The following is a 20,539-nucleotide window of genomic DNA, read 5'->3' on the forward strand; positions in this document are numbered from 1 at the left end:
TCATCTCCTGTCCTCTCAGGACATATAGCCGGGCTCCACTAGAGGGCAGCAGAAAGATGGAGATGCTCGAGAGAAAAGGAGCCTTAAGTTAGTTCTCACCATCCGTGGAGGGTGTGAGGAACCCAGTAAAAACCGTACTGGTATTAGTTCATATTTGTTGACTGGTTACTCTAGGCCAGCCATCCCTCTGACTGATCTGTTTAAAAAATTAAGTAATTTGGGCCGGACGTGGTGGCTCATGCCTGTAATCCCAACACTTTGGGAGGCCGAGGTGGGTGGATCACCTGAGGTCAGCAGTTTTCGAGACTAGCCTGGCCAACATGGTGAAACCCTGACTCTATTAAAAATACAAAATTAGCCGGCCATAGTGGTGCATGCCTGTAACCCCAGCTACTTGGGAGGCTGAGGCAGGAGAATCGCTTGAACCCAGGAGGTGGAGGTGGCAGTGAGCCGAGATCGCACCACTACACTCCAGCTTGGGCAACAAGAGCGAAACTCGGTCTCAAAAAGAAAAAATTAACTTGATCCTCCCATTAACCCTACCAAGGTGGATATAATTGTGTTAACCCCATTCTACAGCTGAGAACAAAAACAGGTTGAATAACTTGCCTAAGGTCACACAGCCAGTAAGAAGCAAATCTGGGATATGAACCCTGAAGTAGAGCTATAAATCTGACATTCATAAACCTATGCAATTTTGCTTCCATTGAAGAGGGAGGGGAGGATGGAGAGCAGAGGTGGCAGCTGAGGCCTCCACAGATACTACCCTTGTGGGCTCTTTAAGGCCAGTTCCAGAAGCAAGCACCAGACAGGAGCATCTAGCTAATTAAGGACCTTGGGTCATCAGGCAGGTAGGGTCAGAAAATCTGAGCTTAACCTGCACACACACCCCACACACCTAGCAGGAACCTGTCCTAGCCCACCCATCACCATGGGTGGCCCAGCTCTCCAATACCCTGGGTGCCTGCCACCATGGTGGTTACCCTTGTAACCACTGTGTCCTCTCTGGCATAGATGTGTGAAATTGACCTTGACCCACTCCCTTCCTTGTCTTATAGGCAGCCTTGCCTGCCTCCACCATCAGCCAGGATCGGGCCTCCTCATGTCAGTCAAGAAGATGCCAATCAGCAGCAGCAACTGCTGCCAAGAAGCTGGAGTCCAACAAGGATCAAAGGGATGCTGGTGGGATCCTTTCCAGGGCAACCTTGAGAAGAGCTTCAGGCCAGAGCCTAATCCTTTCCTGATTTTCTTCCCAATTTAACATTTACTGAGCCACTACTGTGGGCAGGCACCTTGCTGAGTGCACAAGGGGGACTTACTGGGTGATCTTGAGCACGCTCTTTACTACCCCCACCTCAGCTCTTGGTTAGTTTCTCTTCTGTAAACTAAGGTTGCAGAGATCAGGGGTTCTTTACTCGGGACTGAAGGGTCCCCTGAAATTGGGTGTGTGTGAGAACATCTTTCCAGGGCAGGATTTCTCAGCCTCAGCACTATTGATACTTAGGGCCAGATCATTCTTAGATAGATCCCTCCCAGAACACACCTGTGGGCTGGCATTTGCGTATTGGTTTGTTTGAAATAGCACTCTGCTATAGTGAAAGGGCAACAAAGGGGCAATTTTTCTTCTTGACACTGACAATAATTGACCATTTCCAGTTTTTATAGGTATGGTGTGACCTTTAACCCCAACACATCTCTGCAAACATCCTTAGCCCAAAACCTGACCTGTGCATTGCAGAATGCTGAAACCTACTAAATGCCTCTCTGAAGCCTCCCAGCCCCACAGCCTTTCCACCCACTCCACCTGCTGTGGCCAGGCTGGGAGGGGTGCAGGAAGGTGGCACACTGCCATGTACAATTTGGAAGAGGAAGAGCCAGGAACCCCTCCAGGCCCAGCTCTCTGTGAGCCCTGCCAAGGCCACCTACACCTGCCTGACTCTCTGGGGCCCCTCAGCCCTGGCCTGGGAAAGTGGCTTCACCCAAATCCCAGATGCAGGCCCCTGCCACAGGGCTTACCTACACCCCTGTGAGAGCCCTGGGTGGGGGTCAGAAAATGGGGCAGAGGCCAGAGCCAGCACTGGGGGCAGAAGCAGGCAGTCCCTCCTCCCATGGCTAAGGCTGCATCCTCTCTCCTCCTACGCGGTGGCCCTTCCCTCACTGAGCACCTGCCAGATCTGCCAGGTGCCAAGCCTGCTGTCAGGGCCAGAAAGTCAGAGGCAAATTCAGGGGTGAGCTGAACAGTGTTTAACAACCAGCTCTCTGGACTGGGGTGAGGGGCCCTGATTTGTAGTCTTTGCCCATTTCTGTGGTGCAAATATTCCTACCCTGGCAGATATAAAGCCACCAGTATTTTGTCACTGAGCATGGAGCTGGTTCACACCATCACAAAGTGTGTGCACCACCAGGTGCAATAGACACGGATTACCTTACAAGCATGAATAATGGTAACATATAGTAAAATAATTAGGAAATGATGAGTTTCTAGTGGGTATTTCCTTTTTTAACAAAATGCATTTAATTGTAAGGTTATATAATTTAAGTACTAACGACTGTGCTTAACAACTCGTTCGCAAAATTCTGAAAATGTGGCCACCAGCACCTATGAGCCGGCAGCAGCTGGCTGCAGCCCATCACTGGGAATTGAGTGTGGTCCCTGCTCTCTGAAGGAGACAGATCTACCTAGGGTGGGGCGGTCTGTTGGGGGACAGAGGGATGCATGGGGGCCATGGAGAACCAGAGGAGACACTCTGTGCAGGGGTTCAAGGAAGGCTTCCTGGAGGAGGCAGCATTATAGAGAACAGAGGGCAGGGTAAATGTATCCCAGAAAGGGGTAAGGGGAGAGTGCCAGGCTAGAGAGGACACTGGGGAAAGACCAGGAGAAAACAAAGTGTTTGGCATGGTCCAAAAACTAAAAATGTGTGTCTCAGTCTGGCTGATAGGATGGCTGGGTTCCAGCCCAGGTTCTGCTGTTGATGCCTCTGTCACTTGGACCAAGTCCACTCCATTCTCTAGGCTTCTCACCTCTGTCAAATTGGGGTCCTGAACCAGATGGGTTCCAGGCCCGCTGGTGGTCTAGACCCCCAAGAAGTCTGCAGAGGGGCCTTGTGAACATGTATATAGCTCATGGAGGAGGTCTGGCCCACAACTGACACTTCATAACCAGATCTTCCCCTCCCTCCTCCTCTCCCCTTCACCTGGTTCCCCCAGGCGATCCTGGAAATTCCTGGTTTGGCTGCAGAAATTAAGTATAATTACAGGCTTTTTTTTTTTTTTTTTTTTTTTTTTTTTTTTTGAGACAGAGTTTCGCTCTTATCGCCCAGGCTGGAGTGCAGTGACTTGATCTCGGCTCACTGTAACCTCCACCTCCTGGGTTCAAGCAATTCTCCTGCCTCAGCCTCTTGAGTAGCTGGGATTACAAGGGGACCTGCCGCCATGCCTGGCTAATTTTTTTGTATTTTTTAGTAGAGACGGGTTTCACCATGTTGGCCTTAATTACAGTCATTTATAGAACCCTTTGCTGCCTCTCCTAATTACCAAGCTGTGCAATTCCAGCTATGCGTCTAAGGAAACATCTCAGGAACCCCTCCCTGGGGCCAGCCTGTCAACTGCAGCCCCCAGGCCAGCCAGAATAGAGTGGGAGTACCCGTGGCCGCTGCTGACGTCTCCCTCCTGGCTTCCTTTCATGCCAGACCAGGAAGGAGAAACCTTGGTTCAAAGGCCTGCCCTGGGGTGGGTGTGGGATGAAGAGAGGTGGGGAAAGGCCCTCAAGATGATGAGCTTGAGACATGGGGAGGGGGAGAGGGACTCCTTCTGGTCATGCAGAAGGCCTCCATCTACACAGCAGGTGAGTCTTAGAATGCCGGGGCGGATCGTGGTTTCACAGCACGAGTTAGAGCTTGTTCCCCAGGAAAGGGGCTGTTTAAGTTTAGAAAGCAATGGTCCTTCCACTAGATACAGGTTCCCTGGCCTCACGTCCATCACCACCACTGAAGATCCCTTAGCAACAGCCCCCACCCTGCAGAGCAGCCATCCAGCCCTGCCTCTGATGCCTCCTGTGACTGGGAGTTAGTACCCCAAGCCTCTGTGACCTTTGGGTACTCCATTAATGAGAAAGCTCTTCTTCCATCAAGATAAGCTTCCCTCTGTGCAATTTCTTTTTTGTTATTGTTTGGGGATTTTGTTGTCGTTGTTGTTTTGTTTTGTTTTGTTTTTTTGAAATGAAGTCTTACTCTGTTGCCCAGGCTGGAGTGCAGTGGCATGATCTTGGCTCACTGCAGCCTCTAGCTCCCGGGTTCAAGAGATTCTCCTACCTCAGCCTCCTGAGTAGCTGGGACTACAGGTGCGCACTACCACACCTGGCTAATTTTTGTGTTTTTAGTAGTAGAGACAGGGTTTCGCCATGTTGGCCAGGCTGGTCTCGAACTCCTGACCTCAGCTGATCCAACCGCCTCAGCTTCCCAAAGTGCTGGGATTACAGGTATGAGCTACCACATCCAGCCTCCTCTGTGCAATTTCTTTTCCGTTTTCTTTTTCCTTTTCTTTTTTTTTGAGATGGAGTCTTGCTCTGTCGCCCAGGCTGGAGTGCAGTGGTGCGATCTCAGCTCACTGTAACCTCCGCCTCCCGGGTTCAAGCAATTCTCTGCCTCAGCCTGCCAAGTAGCTGGGATTACAGGTGCCCGCCACCACACCCGGCTAATTTTTTTTTTTTTTTTTTGAGACGGAGTCTCACTTCTTTGCCCAGGTTGGAGTGCAATGGCACAATCTTGGCTCACTGCAACCTCCACCTCACCTCCCCAGTAGTTGGGATTATAGGTGCCCACCACCACGACCAACTAATTTTTGTATTTTTTAGTAGAGATGGGGTTTCACCCTGTTGCCCAGGCTAGTGTCAAACTCCTGACTTCAAGTGATCCACCCACCTCGGCCTCCCAAAGTGCTGGGATTACATGTGCGAGCCACCGCACCCAGCCTATATTTTTAGTAGAGACAGGGTTTCACCATGTTGACCAGGCTGGTCTTGTACTCCTGACCTCATGATCCACCCACCTCGGCCTCCCAAAGTGCTGGGATTACAGGTGCGAGCCACCGCACCCAGCCTATATTTTTAGTAGAGACAGGGTTTCACCATGTTGGCCAGGCTGGTCTTGTACTCCTGACCTCTTGATCCACCCACCTCGGCCTCCCAAAGTGCTGAGATTACAGGCATAAGCCATCACGCCCCGCCTCCTCTTTTTTTTCTACCCACAGGTCCCATCTCAAGTCTCTGGGGCTACTGCTCCCTCTGCCCTGGGTGTAACAATGGATCCTGCCCCCGCTACTGGTCCTCTGCTAGGCAGGTGTCTGGCTCCCCTAAACCTCGCCTGGTTCCTTAGCCCCACCAGTTTCTGAGACAGCCCTGATGTGGGGGCTCCCTGGGACTTCTCACTGTACATACCACCCCCTGCCAGGTGCCCACACTCAGTCCTGGGCACAGAGCTGGCAATCCCAAGTGGCTCCACTCCTGAGCCCCAGCATCCCACCTCCCACAACTGGGCCATCTGGGTGACCCCCAGGCCCACACCTATGCCACACCCAAATCCAACCCCACCAGCTTCCTCTGCCCCTGCCCCTCACCCCAGGCCCCTTTCATCCAGTCTTCAAAGCGTCAAACTGCTGCTCCCCCTGCTCCTTCTTCCAAGGGTCTCCAAACCCCACCCCTCTCTTCCCAGACCCCGAGCCCTCCCCATCAGGCCACCATCCTCTGTCCCCTAAATTCTGAAAAGGCCCCTCCCTGCTCTCCCCACCTAAACCTGCCCCCTCCCATGTGTCCTGAGAGCAGCATAGCATGGAGGTTAGGGGCAGGGCTCCAGTGCATTCCATCCCCTGCTCCTCCACTCACTCACTGTGTGGCCTTAAGCAAGCTGCTCAACCTCTCTGTGCATCATTGTCTTAATAGTACCTCCGTCCTAGAGTTGCCTGTGAATAGTCTGGTTGACAAGGAATTCAGAGTGGCCGATAGGGGACAGAAGGGAGGGGATAAAACAAAGCAGAAAAGGGCACACAGGAGCCAGGTCCTTAAGTCCTTAAGACCTTCAATGCTCAACTAAGGCCTGGGAACTTTCTCCTGAGATGAGTGGAGAGCCTTCAGGATAGTCTTAAGTCTCTGATCAACGTTGTGCCTTTGGAATGTCTTGGTGCCTATGGTGCCTATGGAATGTCTTGCTTTCTTTTCTGCAGAGACTGAGAGCCCCTCCTGTCCCAGGGGTGCTGAGAGGTCTGTCTCTGTCTCCCCAACCGCCCTCATGTCTCTGTTGGGACTGGTAAGTCATGGAGCTATGCCTGGCAGAGTTCTTTTGCCAGACTCCAGGCCTCTCTCACCACAGGAGATCAGGACTGGACTCCCAGGAGTCTGACCTGACTTCCAACCCCAGGAGGGTGGGTGGTGTCTAGCCAGGGCTTGTCTAAGTCGTCCAGCCTTCCGCTGTTGGCCTCAGGGACCATCCAGGCAGCCTGCCCAAGTTACTCTTGGCCCCTCCTCTGACACAGACTCTCCACCTACCTACAAAGCTCTTTCGCAAAAGTGTCATTATTTTGTTTAATCCTCATAACAACTCTGGGAGTTGGGTGTTATTATCCCATTTTACAGTTGGCAAACTGGATAATGTATGATCTCTTACCAGTTGCCAGGAGAGTGGGAGGAGGATTGGGGGTGCTCCTCCGCCCACCTCAGCCAGCCAGGCCCAGCACTGAGTGAGGGGCCAAGTAGGAGGGGAGGCGGCCTGTGGCGGCAGGAGGGGGGCCCAGGGAAGTGGAGGGCAGGTGGGGGCTGCCGGCACTGGGACCTGCCAAGTACAGAGAGAGGCCAGGAGGGGCTGGGAGGCCTTGAGGGCAGGGAGAGCAGGAACGGGAATGAAGAGGCAGGCTAGGAGCAGGCTCCGAATCTGCGACCTGGGAGGAACCTCCTTGAGTCACCCTACTCTTTGTACAGATCAGGAAATTGAGGCCCACCCAGTCAGGAAGAGAACCAGCCCCACGGGGCCAATCAGCTGGCACTGGGCTGACCAGCAGGCACTGAATGAAACTTCTAGCCTCCGGGCCTTTCTGGGTGGCCAGCAGGGGGCAGTACTGCCCCAGGAGTGATGGCTCCCAGGCTCCCAGCCACCGCCCTCAGGCCCATCCCAAGGTCCCAGGGCAGAATCAGGGCTGGGGACACAGAAGGCATAGGTGGGAGGCAGGGTTTCTAGGGTGGGAAGAGCAGCACACAGAACTGAGCATGGGACTCCCGGGCCCATTCTGATGCTCAGGTCCTTCTAACCTGAGCGAGGGAGGAAATAAGCCCTTCCTTTTTCCTTGCACCTCCACCAGTTGAGAGAACATTCTAGAAATGCACCCAGCTCCATCCAAAGTCTGCTCTCTCGCGAAGGGAAGGGGCTGGAGAAGAGACTGTCTCCCAGGCCACAGGCTTCCACAGAAAGTTGTCCTGCAAAGGAGGCTAGACCTAAGGAGCAACTTCTAAAGGCCTCTACACTGAGTATCCACCCTCAATTCCGGGAGTGTCCCTTTCCCAAAATAATGCTCTAGGAGAAAGTGGGGAAAGAGTAGCCAACTGCAGTGCTGTGTGGAGACAGGGGCTAGATGTCCTTATTGCTGTTTCAGGCCCCTCTTAGGTGGGACAAGAGAGAATTTTCCCCAGGACGGCTAAAGAAGAGCAGGGGCATGGGAGAGTGAGCAGGGCCGCAGGGGTCAAGAAGATGAGCCACTCTGGCCCCCAGGAGAGATGGCCAGGGTGCAGGGGGCTCCGTGTCACCCCCATCAGCCCTGGGACCCTTCCCAATGGCGAGGGCTTGTATTCCTAACCAAACTTCTGGATGTGGTCCCAGCGGGAACCCCTGCTATAATGAGTGCCCCCAAGGCCTCCCTTCAAAATCCCAGAAGTCCAGCTTCTTGGGGCAAAAGTCCCACAGTAGCTGGCAATACAAGATCTAAGAGGCAGGGGATCTTGAGGCCCCCGGTCAGAAAGGCCCCACACACCTGCCTCTCCCAAGATTTAAAATGCCAGGGGGCTAGGGCTTCCCATCCCGTGCTACTAGACTTCGTGGTAGTCCTCGGCCCCAAGCCCACCGTGCCCTGTGCAGCATGGACAGATGGTCTCCAAGGGGCCCCTTTCAGCACCACTCCCCTTGGTTTCCCATCAATGCCACCATGCACCAAAGTTCATGCACTGTCTACTGGAAAGCCCCTGTCAGGGCCAGTTGTCCTACAATTAACTCTTCAGTTCTCCCAAGCTGATGGTTCCACCACACAGAGAGCAGACAGGGGGGGCAGGGGTTTGGGGAGTCACAGCAGGCACCCAGGGACAGAGGGGCAAGGAAAATGGAGATGGGGGCACATTCAGGGGATGGGGGCACATTCAGGGGGTGGGGGCAGCATCCTGGCAGGTCCCAGGCCTGCACCGCCTAGAGGAGCCGGTGACTCATGGGGCTGAGAGAAGAGCTGAAACCAGACAGGAGAGTGCAGGAAGGAGGAAGGAACACCCATCAGGTAACCTGTGTCCTCAGACATGTGCACTTCCAGGCCAGAGTTTCTATGAATCAGCGTCTCTAGACACAACCACCTTGATCCCTTCCGCTGCCTCATGCTGACGTCTGAGTCTGGCCCATGGCCATCTAAACCCCCGCACTCTGGTTCAACCACCATCAGGCCCACATAGCAGCTGCTTCAGATCAAAAATCTCCTCTTCAGGGGCTTTTCACCAAGCTGATGGTAAAGGCAGGACTCCTGGGTCCTGGTGTCGGCTGCAGCCACTCTGGCTTCCCCTTGGCCCCTCTGCACCCCCTGCTCACCACCTGGCCAGTGCTTCTGCTCTTCCTTCTGCCTAGAATTCCTCTACCACCTCTGCTTTGCCTAGCAGGTACCTACTCATCCTTCAGGTTTCAACCCATGTCACCTCCTCCAGTGAGCTTTCTCTGACCTCTCAGCTAAGTCAAATCCCCCATTACATGTGCTCCTGGCACCATGCACCCATCTCTGAGCCCTTTGTAGAGTTTAGTTGTGTGGCTAGTGATGAGTGCCTGCCTCCTGTACTAGAGCTGAAGCTCCAGGAGGGCAGGGACCGGGGCCTGGTCTAGTTCACCCTCCATTGTCTCTGCAGCATGTGGCAGAGTCAGTGCTAGGCACATAGTAGGCCCTCATTAAACGTGCTGTGAATGAGTGGGTTCCCCAGCCAGCTGGATGTCCCACGGTTTCCCCCACCCCACCCCACCCCATCTGGCTCTAGCTCCTCTCTGTGACCCTTTTCATCTGCAGTCCTTGGAGCCTCCTAATGGTTGGGCTCTGTGGTGGGGACCAGGCAACCTCCCCCTGGGGCTTCAAGATCAAGGCAAGACACAAGACTCAATACCCCTCCAACAGGTTACAGGGGTAGCCTCAGTGACACCAATTGCTTTGACCTATGACTCAGAGGAAGCCAGTCCTCCAGAGCCCACATCCAGTCCACATCCTCCTTGATGATTTTGCATCCAGCTGCTGTTCCAATCTCAGGGCCTATGGCCCTCAGGGACTATCCAGCCTCCACCTAGAAATCAGATGCCCAGAGATGGTTAGGACCCAGCCCAAGGTCACACAGCACAGCTGTCACAGAGCCACACCAAGAATCCAGGGCGCCAACTCTAGCATGGGGTTCTCCCCATGCTATAATAAATGTAGCTATTTTTAGGAAGTGAATTAGCAAGTCAAATATGACTTCTGCTAATAATACCACATTTCTGCTTTTCAGAGTCTTCATCACCTTATTTGCTCCTGCAGCATCAGGGTGGGCTGGGCACTGAAGTAGGTGGTGAGCTCATCTGAAAGGTGTGGTCCAGAGAGAGGAAGTGACTGGTCCTGAAACGCAATAAGCCCAGCCTTCCTGCCCCCCCTGCTCAGTGGTACTCCCAGAGAGGGTGCAGTACCCCAGAGGTCCCCTTCCCAGGGCCTGGCTGGCAGCCTCCCACCTGGGCAGGCTCCTCAGGGCACTCAGACCAACTGCTGCCTCCCTCGCCTGTTGTCCTCTTGGCCCTCCCACCCCATCCCCCAAGCTGAGGTCAGCCTCCTGCCTTTCCTAGCCCCTGGCAGACTTGCTTCTGTGCTAGCTCCAGCCCAAACCTGCATTCTCATAGCCTGTGGGCTTCAGGTGGCCTCAAGGCCTGACATCCAGTTGTATTTTTTCCCCTGCAAATTCCTTAGCACATGCCAGGGGTAGCTCTGAGCAGGAAGGCACGGGCGGCCAGCTTTGCAGCCTGAGCTCCCCTCAACTTGGGACCTCAGTTCCCCATCAAAAGGGACAACAGCCTCATCCCAAGAGGGGCTGGGGTTAGATCCAGCCCCTAGTCTTGCAGCCCCATCTCCTACCCCTTCCCCCTCCCCCACAGAAGCTCCTCAGACATCTGGCAGCACCAGACAGGGCTGGACGGACGCAAACATGAGGTCAGATCCTCAGTTGCTTCCTGAGCCCCTCCCAGAGGAGCAGGGTGCTTCCCAACTGGGAAGCAGCTGAGCTGCTCCATAAAGGAAACCCAAGCGGCGGGGAGGGATGGAGGCCATTGCTGGCAGAGGAAGTGACAGCGCCCCTATTTCTCAGATGGGCAACTGAGCCACAAGCCATAGGCCAGCATGCTGTGGCCACCATGAGCCCCCACCTCTTGTGAAAGTCTCTACTGAGCCCAAGGGCCTAGCATGAGCCAAGCAGGGGGTTGGGCTAAGGCTAAAAGGATATCTGGGCTGGCTCCCAGGACAGGGACCTGTAGTGATGGGTCCTTCACTCAGACTCACGCTGGGGAATTCTGCAGTCAGGAAGGCTTCTCAGAGAGGGGTGCTGTGGGGGGCTCAAGGGCAACAAGGAGGGAGGAAGGCATTGAGATGGGCTCAGCAGGTGCAAAGGGCGGAGCAGAGGAGGCACTCAGGGATCCCCCTCAGGTGACCGCCCTGGCCTGTCTCCCCTCCCAGCGCTGGCTGGCTTGCAGAGGAACATCTGGGCTCATTGTCCATTGTAAGCTGGGTATGTCCCAATAGCTCAGGCTCCTGGACCCTGGTGGGCCAGCAGGGAGGGGTGTCATAGCAGGAGGGAGACAGGCCAGGCCATCCGGATGAGGAGAGAGAAGGAGGGGCCTCCCCAGGGTGGCAGGCACAAGCCTGTCCAGGGAAACCCACAGCTGCAAAGGGGGCAGTGGGTGCCTCTCCCTCTATCCATTATCTGGCAGGATGAGATGGGCACTCTCCTTGCCCAGGCCCAGACCTGGTCCCCACAGCCGGGAGCCTCCCACCCGGCAGTGTCCTCCCTAGGGAGCCATGCTGGTTGTGGGACTGCGACCATGCCTGGCAGGGGACGGTGCCGATGCTGACACAGCAACAATCAGGCCAGCCGTGAACAAAGAAACATGGGAAGGGGCCGCGTCTGCAGGAGTCGTTCCTGAGGTGGCGGCCAGCACCGTGGACTGTAGGCTGAGGAGGCACAGGACGGCCTCTCCCTGGGTGTTCCAGCCAGCATGTTTCTGATCAGATACTCGGGGGGCAAAGCTGATCAAGGACCTTGGGGCACAGCTCAGTCCAAAAATCCCCATCACCTCTCCCCAGGGCCCAACCCCCTTCTCTCGTGACAGAAAAGGCCTCTGAATCACCTCTCAACCCTGACAGCAGGGTCCGCTCGTCGCCCCCACTTTTTTTGCCACCATCCCCCTCAGAGTGGGAGGGGAGACTGGACAGGAACAGGGGAGCCCAGAAGGACCCATGCTGGGCCCAAAGGCAGACAGCACCCATACAGCAGGGGCTGCAGTGCCCTGATTGCCTTGTGGCAGGTGTTATGGGGGAGGCACCCAGTAGCAGGGCGGCTGGCCAGGTGTGGGAGCCCTGACGTTGGGCCTGTCACACAGCATCAGGGAAGGAGCTGCTAGTACTGGTGGGGTGAGGGCTGGGAGCCTCGGGGAAGCAGCGGCTTTTCAGCTGAGTGAGCGAGAAACATTGGCTAAAGTGGAGTTGGTGCCCCACTTTCCAGACACAAGCGAGGGAGGGCTGTCCACTGCCTGCAGGGCCCCCGGTCAGGGCGGGAGGGCTCGGCACCAAGAGGTCCACCAAGCCATTCCAGGCAGGGCCAGCACATGGACCGGTGGAGACCAAGGTCCCAGAGAGGTGGGGAACAGGAGGCGCCCCTCCCCGGCCACATGAGGAAGGTGGGCATGCTGGGCAGGAAGGGAGGGGCTGGTGCCAGAGAGGAGTGCCAGTGTCCAGGGCGAGGGAAGACCAGCACCATAGACTGTGAGTGGGGCAAGGTAGGCAAGTCCAGTGCGGCTCCAGGGTACCTCGGATGCTGAGATGTAAGCAGGGTAGGGACATTTGCTCCATAGCCAGGTTCTGGGAGTGCCCGGGGACAGCATTACCCTTAGATGCAAGCAAGAAGCAGCCCTGCCCTGGCACCTGCATTCTAGAGGATTCCACTCCAGCCTTCCACTGGCCCTGCCCCTCCAACAGGGAAAAGAAGTCCATGAGCCAAGGAAATGTGTCCACCCAAGCCCCACATCCCCCCTCCAAATGCAGAACCCCAGAATTCCCTGCCCACAGGGCCCCAAATCTAACTCCATAGCCCGCATGGGCCTTTCCGCTGGGCCTGCCTTCCTGAGAACCGATCTGCAGCGGGTGTGCACACCCCAAGGCCTCGGGAGTGGCCAAGGGGCAGCCACTGCTATGTATGTAGATGGGCCTGGGAAGGTCATACACTGCCCAAGGGGGAGCCCGGGATGGGAGCTGGGGTTGGCTCAGCCTCTGCCTGCCACAATCCAGTCCTGCATTCCAGGAGCCCAAAAATTCTAAGTGCAAACCTGGTCCTCAGGGTGTTATGAAGGTGTATTTGTTAATGTAGGAGGATAGAGCATATCCTATTTAGAGATTGTTGGCTTCATTTACAGCTTTGAAATATCCAGACATGGCCGGGCGCGGTGGCTCACGCCTGTAATCCTAGCACTTTGGGAGGCCGAGGCGGGCGGATCACGAGGTCAGGAGTTCAAGGCCAGTCTGGACAACATAGTGAAACCCCATCTCTACTAAAAATACAAAAAAAAATTAGCTGGGCATGGTGGTGTGTGCCTGTAATCCCAGCTACTCGGGAGGCTGAGGCAGAAGAATTGCGTGAACCCAGGAGGCAGAGGTTGCAGTGAGCCGAGATTGTGCCACTGCACTCCAGTCTGGGTGACAGAATGAGACTCTGTCTCAAAAAAAAAAAAGAAAAAAGAAAAAAAAGAAATATCCAGACATATAGTATGTGGGCCTCCATTTTTACTCCTGCCCTGGGCCCAGGCAATGTCAGGGGTGGGATCAGAGGGCAAGCCCTGGCCCCTGCCCCACCCCCAGGAGACCCCTGCTCTCCAGCCAGTGAGCGCTGCCAAAGCAGGGCTGGGCAGGACGCCAGCAGCTGAGGGAGGCCAGATGCACCTGTAGACCTAGCTCCAGGGCTGGTGGGACCCAGCAGGCTGGGTCCTTGGGGCTAGGAGCAGGGGATCCCCAGAGAGCAGCTTCTCCCAGGGTTGGGCTTCTGCTTGAAGCCGGGAAAGCCACAGAGAGGCTAAGCGTGTGGCCCAGAGACACACAGCCTGGAAGGGGCTGCTCTGCCCTCCCCTGGAGGTCCCTCCTGCCACCAAGGCTCACCCACCTGTGCATCCAGCTCAGGGTGCTTCAATCCCTTTTTTGAGTTCATTCCTGTGGCCAAGCCCTTCCCCCACGGTTTCCCATGCTGGCACCTCAGGAGGATCCTGCCCCTCGTTCCCTACCCAGCTTCAGCCCCTTCCTCCAAGGCTCCAAAACCCCATGCCCCACTCACTGCAAATCACCTTTCTTCCGTTGGAGCCAGGATCTTAGCTCAGGGAGCGACCCCAGACCCAGTATACAAAGAGAAGCCTGAGGCCCACAGTCCCAGAGTGAGGCTGCAGCTGAGCCCAGGCTAAGACGGGTCTCCTGCCCCACCCCTTCAGCTCAGGGGGCATCGCCCGTCTCTTTAGATCCTCACAGACCCCCCTGGTTCAAATCCCCACTAACACTCACTCTCTGTGATCTCCCACAAGCTGCTGTATATTCTGAGCTCCTTCATTTATGAAACGAAGATAATAAATCTTGCCTTGTAAAGTCGTTAGAGGGATTAGATAAAATACACGCATAGGCTGAGACCTCCCTCCCTGCCTCACTCTGGCAGTGGACGTTACTGAGCAGCACCAGGAACCGGAGGCCCAGACAGATGTGCCTCTTGCCCTCCAGGAGCTTCCCTCATGCTGGGAAAACAGACACCAGCTGGGAACCCGCAGGAGGCTCCCAGAGAAGGGGAGTGTCCAGGAGGGAGACAAAGCTGGAGGCAGGAGGGGAGGGCGAGGGGTTGAGAAGGCTGGTCAAGGAGGGCCTCTCTGAGAATATGCCCTGAGGACCTAAGGGAACCAATTGTGCAGCATGTGGAAGAAGAATGTTCTAGAGAGGGGGAACCCAGGACGGTGCCTTGCAGGTTCTCAGAAACGCCTGGCGCTTATCTGAGCACACACTCGCCGACCCTGTTACCACACCACAGTGGGGCTTCTGTGTGGGGCTGATAAGGCCAGAAAAGATCTCAAGATATTTTCTTTCCTTTTCTGTGAGTGGCCTGAGATAGGCTGTGTGGGGACACTTGGCTCACGGCCTGCCTCACAGGCCCCCCCCCCACCCCCCCGTCAGCAGGGCACCATAGAGCACTCGCTGCTGGGCGTCCCAGTGGGGACTTGGGATTGGCCCCTGAGGGGGGCTGCCTGCCAGTGCTGGGGCCCATGCGTGACAGGGCTGACCTGGCTCCCCTGTCGTGACCCACAGAGGCCTGCTGTCTGCTTGTCCCAGCCCCCTACAAATGCCCAGCCAAGAATGCCCCACACGTCTCTCTGCCTGCTCGAGTGCACAGCGTACAGGCTCTGGGCTCGGAGATGAGGGCTGGAAGCCAGCTATGTCACCTTCATTCCCTCACCTGTAAAATGGGGGTGCTGACAGTAGCATCGTCCTCAGAGGGTTCCTGTAAAGGAGTAGGGGAGATGGTGCTAGAGCCTGGCTCATCCAAAGGCCGGGCAAGGTGGCTCACGCCTGTAATCCCAGCACTTTAGGAGGCCAAGGTGGGCAGATTGCTTGAGGTCAGGAGTTCGAGACCAGCCTGGCCCACATGGTGAAACCCCCGCCTCTACTAAAAACATAAAAAATTAGCTGGATGTGGTGGCATGCACCTGTAATCCCAGCTACTCAGGAGGCTGAGGCAGGAGAACTGCTTGAACCCGGGAGGCGGAGTTTGCAGTGAGCCGAGATCGCTCTGCTGCACTCCAGTCTGGGCGACAGAGTGAGACTCCACCTCAAAAACAAAAACAAAAACAAACAAACAAACAAAAGCTCAGTAGGTGCTACTTCCTTTCTTACAGGACCCGTGCCTCCTGGGATGACCCCCACCATCCACCCCTAGGCACCAGGACTGAGTCGGCTCTGAAAAGAAGTGGGGAATGAAGCTCTGGGACTTGGTTCCTGCCTTCAGGGAGCCAATGGTCCAGCCAGGGGGATTAGGGTTTATGTCCTTTCCTGGGCCTCCAGGAGGTCATGACCTTCGAAGCAAGAATGAGGAAGCCCACGGTGGTAGCGTGGGGCCCTGCATGAAGTGCCTATGACGGGAGAGGGAAGAACTCTGTCATACGTCCGTGAGAGTGACAGGAACCTCAAGCATTCAAGAAACCAAACTGGCACCCAAGATAGATGAGGAGATCAGGAATTCACCAGGCCACAAAGGCTTCTTGGCAGCCACGTGCAGGAGACGGATAACAACATGGCCAGGCCCCCCGTGTCCATACCGTGTCTGTGACCTCCACAGATTCACTCCACAATGTGACTTTGGGTAGGTCACAGTACCTGCACAGCCTCAGCTTCCCCACCTGTCAGATGGGGAGAACAACAGTGCCCTCCCCATGAAGCCATCATGAGCACCACGCCAAGTAAATCATGACCTGCTCTTGTGTGTTCAGGGATATCAACAAAGACGAATTCCTTTTCCCTGAAGTGATGAAAGGGACTTTTAGAAAAGAGGAAGTGGGTGGATTCTTAGGAAACCTTAGTTCCACCCCCAGGCAAGTGGCTCTGATGATTCAGTAGGTGACTTCCAGGTGTGCCCAGAAGGCGCAAGCTACCAAAGTCAGGTCCTCTCACCTGAATTTTCATCCAGCCCAACCCTGCCTCTGGACACCTGTCCCCTCTTGGGACCTTGAGGCCAGGCCTGGAGAGGACGTGAACGCCTGGAGGCCCTCCCAAGCCCAAGCAGGAGGTAGACGCAGGGGCAGTGGGCATCTTCCATCAGGTGGAGCTTGGCCAAGATTCCAGCAGCACCCAAGGGCTGCTGAGCAACTTGCAGATGCCCATGCCTGGCAGGCTGGTCTCCATGGTCAGGCCCCAGCCTCTCTCCCCTGGGCCCCTCTCATCCTGCTCCCCCAAGTCCCACAGGCTTCCCTGCCTCCATGGCTTTGCCAAGGCCACCCAGCTGCCCCCATACACTCCTGCTTCCACCTCTGTGCCTGCAGGCCTGCCCTACCTGGAGGTGTTCCCCTGTGTTCTATGGGTTTCTCACCACATGGTCACATCAGTTATCTATCAAGGCGGCTGACGCTCCCTCCACTCCTGCCTCTGCCCCTCCTTGCCTCTGCCTGTGTTCCCCCTCCCATCACCACCTTAGCCTGTCTCCCCTCCTTACTCAGGACTCAGGAGCCAGTGAGGCTGTGGGGCACCTGCCGACATTCTGCCTGGTCTCCCTGGCTTCTCAGCCTCCCCCCACTGCCTACTGCTGCCTCTGGGCATCAAACCAGCTGCTTGAGTCTTTCCCATCCCACAGGACCCCTCTCTCAATAGCTCTGCACCCCACACCTCCAGCCTCTGCCCTCGGCTCTGGAAAGCACGGCCTACACCCACTGCCTCCATTAACCCCCTCCTCCCCATCCCCTTAATTCCTGGGATCTAACCCCTGCCCCAACACCCCACCGAGGCCACTGATCACCTCTCTGCTGTTATGTCCGGGGCACTTCACTGCCACCCCTGCCTCCACTCCTCAACACCATTCCAAAGCACAGACCCTTCTTTCTTTCTCTTCTTAAAACACGTGCCCACGCTCCTGGCTCCTGAAACGCCCACCCAGATTTCCTCTCACCTCCCTGCCCACTTCATCACTGTCCCCTTCAAGGTTCCACTTCCTCCTCCTGGGGCCACCCTCAAAGAAGCCCCACCCAGGGGTCTGTCCTTGGCCTTTCTCCCCTCCCTCGCCTCCGCCCAGGGAGACAGACCTCTCCCACCCCTAGTCTGCCCCTCCTCCTGCATCCTCAAGCCCCCCGCCCTCTGGCTCTTGAGGTCCAGACCACCTCCAGAATGTCCCTCGAGATGCCCTCCCTTCTCTCTCCCTTGTCCTCAGCCCAGATGCGGAAAGGGGCACCAGCTTTCACCCCTCCTGATTTCATCCAGTCTCAAGGCGTTAGATGCTGTCTATACTGTCCGCACCCAAACAGAGCCTGGCTGTCCTCCCTCCCCCGTCCAGGCCGCTCCTCAGCCGCCCACACGACACTCCACTTGGATGTCTAACAAGCATCTCAGCTGTTCCAGCTCCCGCTCCCCACAGCACCCCAACCCACTTCCCCCACCACTGCACTCTCCCCACCCCCGGCTGGCAGCTTTCTCCTTCCTGATGCTCAGACCAAAAGCCTTTGAGGCATCCCAGACCCCTTTCCCTCTCCCGTCCACTGGCAAACCCTGCTGCTCTAATCTCAAAGGAGACCCAGAGTCTGACTGCCGCCCCCACCCTGGGCCAGGCCCCCATCATTTCTCATCTAGATCATTGCAGGAGCTTCCTAATTGGTCTCCCTGCTCCCACCTTTTCACTCCTGCCCCCAGGTGTTCCCAGCACAGTGGCCAGAGCCGTCCTGTTCAGATATGTCACTGGATCGCACCTCTCCAGTTGACGCTTCCCAATGGCTCCTGTGTCGCTCTCAGGAAAAGCCGGGGAATGATTGCGTGCCCTGGCCTCCTTGCCCACATCCCCTGCTCTCCTCCCTGCACCCTCTTCTCTCTGGCTGCACTGCAGAGGCCTCCCCTGGGGTATCAGTTGAGGCAGGCTGGGGTGTGCCGTGGTGACCATCCCTAGTCACCGGGCCTTAAAACAGAGAGGGGCATTTCTCATTCCAGCTTCATGTCATGAGGGTCGGCAGGGAGGGCTACGCTGCATCGTCCTCTCTCATGACCACGTCGGGGACATCTGGAGCATCACCTGCTTCCAGGCAGGGTGAAGGGAACATGGAATCACTCTCTGACTCCTGCATGCTTCAGCTCAGAAGTGACAGGCGTCTCTTCCACTCATATCTCACTGGCCAGAGCAGATTACACAGCTGGGCCTAACCCCAAGTGGAAGAAGTGTAGCCCTTCCCTGTGCCCAGAAGAAGAGACAGGCACTGATGGACAGGGGTGACAGCCTCCCCGCTGCTGTTCCTCGAACGCGCCAGACATGCCCCCGCCCCGGGCCTTTGCCCTGGCTGTTCCCTCTGCCTGGAGTGCCCTTCCCCAAACACCTGCACAGCTCACCCCTCACCTTCTTTCAGTCTTTGTTCAAATGTCACCTTCTTGATGACGCTTCCCCTGACCACCTCACTTAAAACTTCAGATGTCTCCTGGACATGGGCTGCCAATCCCCCTTACCTTTACTTTAGCTTTCCACGGTTCTAACAGATTACCTAATTATATATTTCTTATGTCTATTACTATTGTCTGTTTCCATCAGCTTGAAGGAAAGCCCCTTGAGGGCAGGGGCATTTGTTGGTTTTGGTGACTGATGTAAGCCCAGCTCCCAGGACAGTACCTGGCACCCAGTAGGCACTCTATACTTTTGCTGCATGAATGAATGAATGGATTTGGGGCCCCACTCACCACCAGGTCTTGTTCCCACATCCTGCAGAGCTTTTCAATCTACACTTGAGTCCCCATCCCAAACTCGCTGCCTTCCCCAGGCCCTCACTGTTTCTCGTCTGAGTTCCCATCTCATAACAGCCCCTGACTGTCCCTGGCCTCCAGCAATCCCCTTCCAGTCCAACACCACTGTGAAAGGCAGGATAACAAGGTGATTCTGGCGTGGGCTCAGGGTCCTTTCTCTGGCTCTGCTGTTTACCAGCGGTGTGACTTTGGACTGGTTCCTTAACCTTCCTGTGCTCCAGTTCCACATGTTGTGATAATAGCACTTCTCTCATAGGGGTTGGAGTGCTGAGAGGTTTAAATGAGATGGTGCATGCAAAGCACATTATAAATGTGGATTATTGCTTTACAATTGCCAGATCTTGTTACCAGACAAAGGAGATCCGAGTCTGCTAAAAACTGTCCCCTGGCTCCTGGTAGTTTTCAGTTTCTTCTCTGCACCCAGGGGCCCTCCCAAGCTGGTCTCCTTCTCACTTGCCTGGTCTGTCCCTTCTTGCTCCCAGTCCCACCAAACTCCCCAGGGCCTCCCGAGCCTGTCATGCTGCCTCCTGCCCCAGCCTGGGCATTGGGCGTTTTCTCTACTCTTCACTGACTTATACTTGCTTTCTTACTTAACAGAAATCCCAGAGCCTTTTTGCACTTTCATACACAGAAAACTTTCAGATTCTTTTTTTGAGACAGGGTCTCGCTTTGTTGCCCAGGCTGGAGTGCAGTGGTGTGATCTCAGCTCACTGCAACCTCCGCCTCCTAGGTTCAAGCAATTCTTGTGCCTCAGCCTCCCGAGTACCTGGTGCACACCACCACGCCTGGATAATTTTTGTATTTTTAGTAGAGACAGGGTTTCGCCATGTTGGCCAGGCTGGTCTTCAACTCCTGACCTCAAGTAATCTGCCCACCTCGGCCTCCCAAAGCGCTGGGATTACAGGCATGAGCCACCGCACCCAGTCTCACATTCTTTTTAGAGCTGTCTTGAATTCCATCATGGGGACATACCATTGGGATATATCAGTCCCAAGTTGATGGCTATTAAGAATGTTTTTGATCTTCTGCCATCACAAGTATGCAGCTTAGTGTGTGTGCATCTGTCATATTCGTGCGGCTGTCTCTGTAAGACAGACTCCCAGAAGTGGGACTACCGGGTCAAAGGTAGCTAGTAAGGCACGACGTGCTGCTTCCCACTGCCTTGCCAGCCCAGTGTGCTCCCCACCAGACCCAGGATCTAGCCCCAAGGCTGAGTGACACAGAATTCACGCCCTCACCTCTGTGCCATCCTGCCTCCTTCAGCAGTAGGGCTGGAGCCCATGGCGAGGGGCCAGCTCTACTTTCTGCCTCAGTCAGGATCGGTCCACTTGAGCGTGATACGTGGGGGCCGAGCTGGCAGGCGTTGGAGTTAGCCGAGGAGGCAATGCCAGCCCCCAGACACTTCCAAAACACTTTGAGCCTTCATGAAGGCTGCAGGAGGGAGCATGGCCTCTTGCCCACATTCTCCCCACCTGGGCTCTTCTCTCTGACGGCTGCCTCTGCCTCCCCATCAGCGCCAGAGCGGGACTGGCAGCGGCAC

At 55.7% G+C, this 20,539-nt stretch overlaps 1 long non-coding RNA gene across 1 annotated transcript; it reads left to right on the forward strand.

Moving 5' to 3' along the window:
- Positions 1-3,744: 3,744 nt before the first annotated feature.
- LOC115835401 lies at positions 3,745-19,651 on the forward strand. Its single transcript, XR_004030365.1, has 4 exons — positions 3,745-3,844; positions 6,217-6,299; positions 15,417-15,977; positions 18,202-19,651. It is a non-coding gene; the product is annotated as an uncharacterized LOC115835401 (long non-coding RNA).
- Positions 19,652-20,539: the final 888 nt, after the last annotated feature.

The sequence above is a fragment of the Nomascus leucogenys genome, chromosome 6, assembly GCF_006542625.1.
Source record: "Nomascus leucogenys isolate Asia chromosome 6, Asia_NLE_v1, whole genome shotgun sequence".
Classification (NCBI taxonomy): Eukaryota; Metazoa; Chordata; class Mammalia; order Primates; family Hylobatidae; genus Nomascus; species Nomascus leucogenys.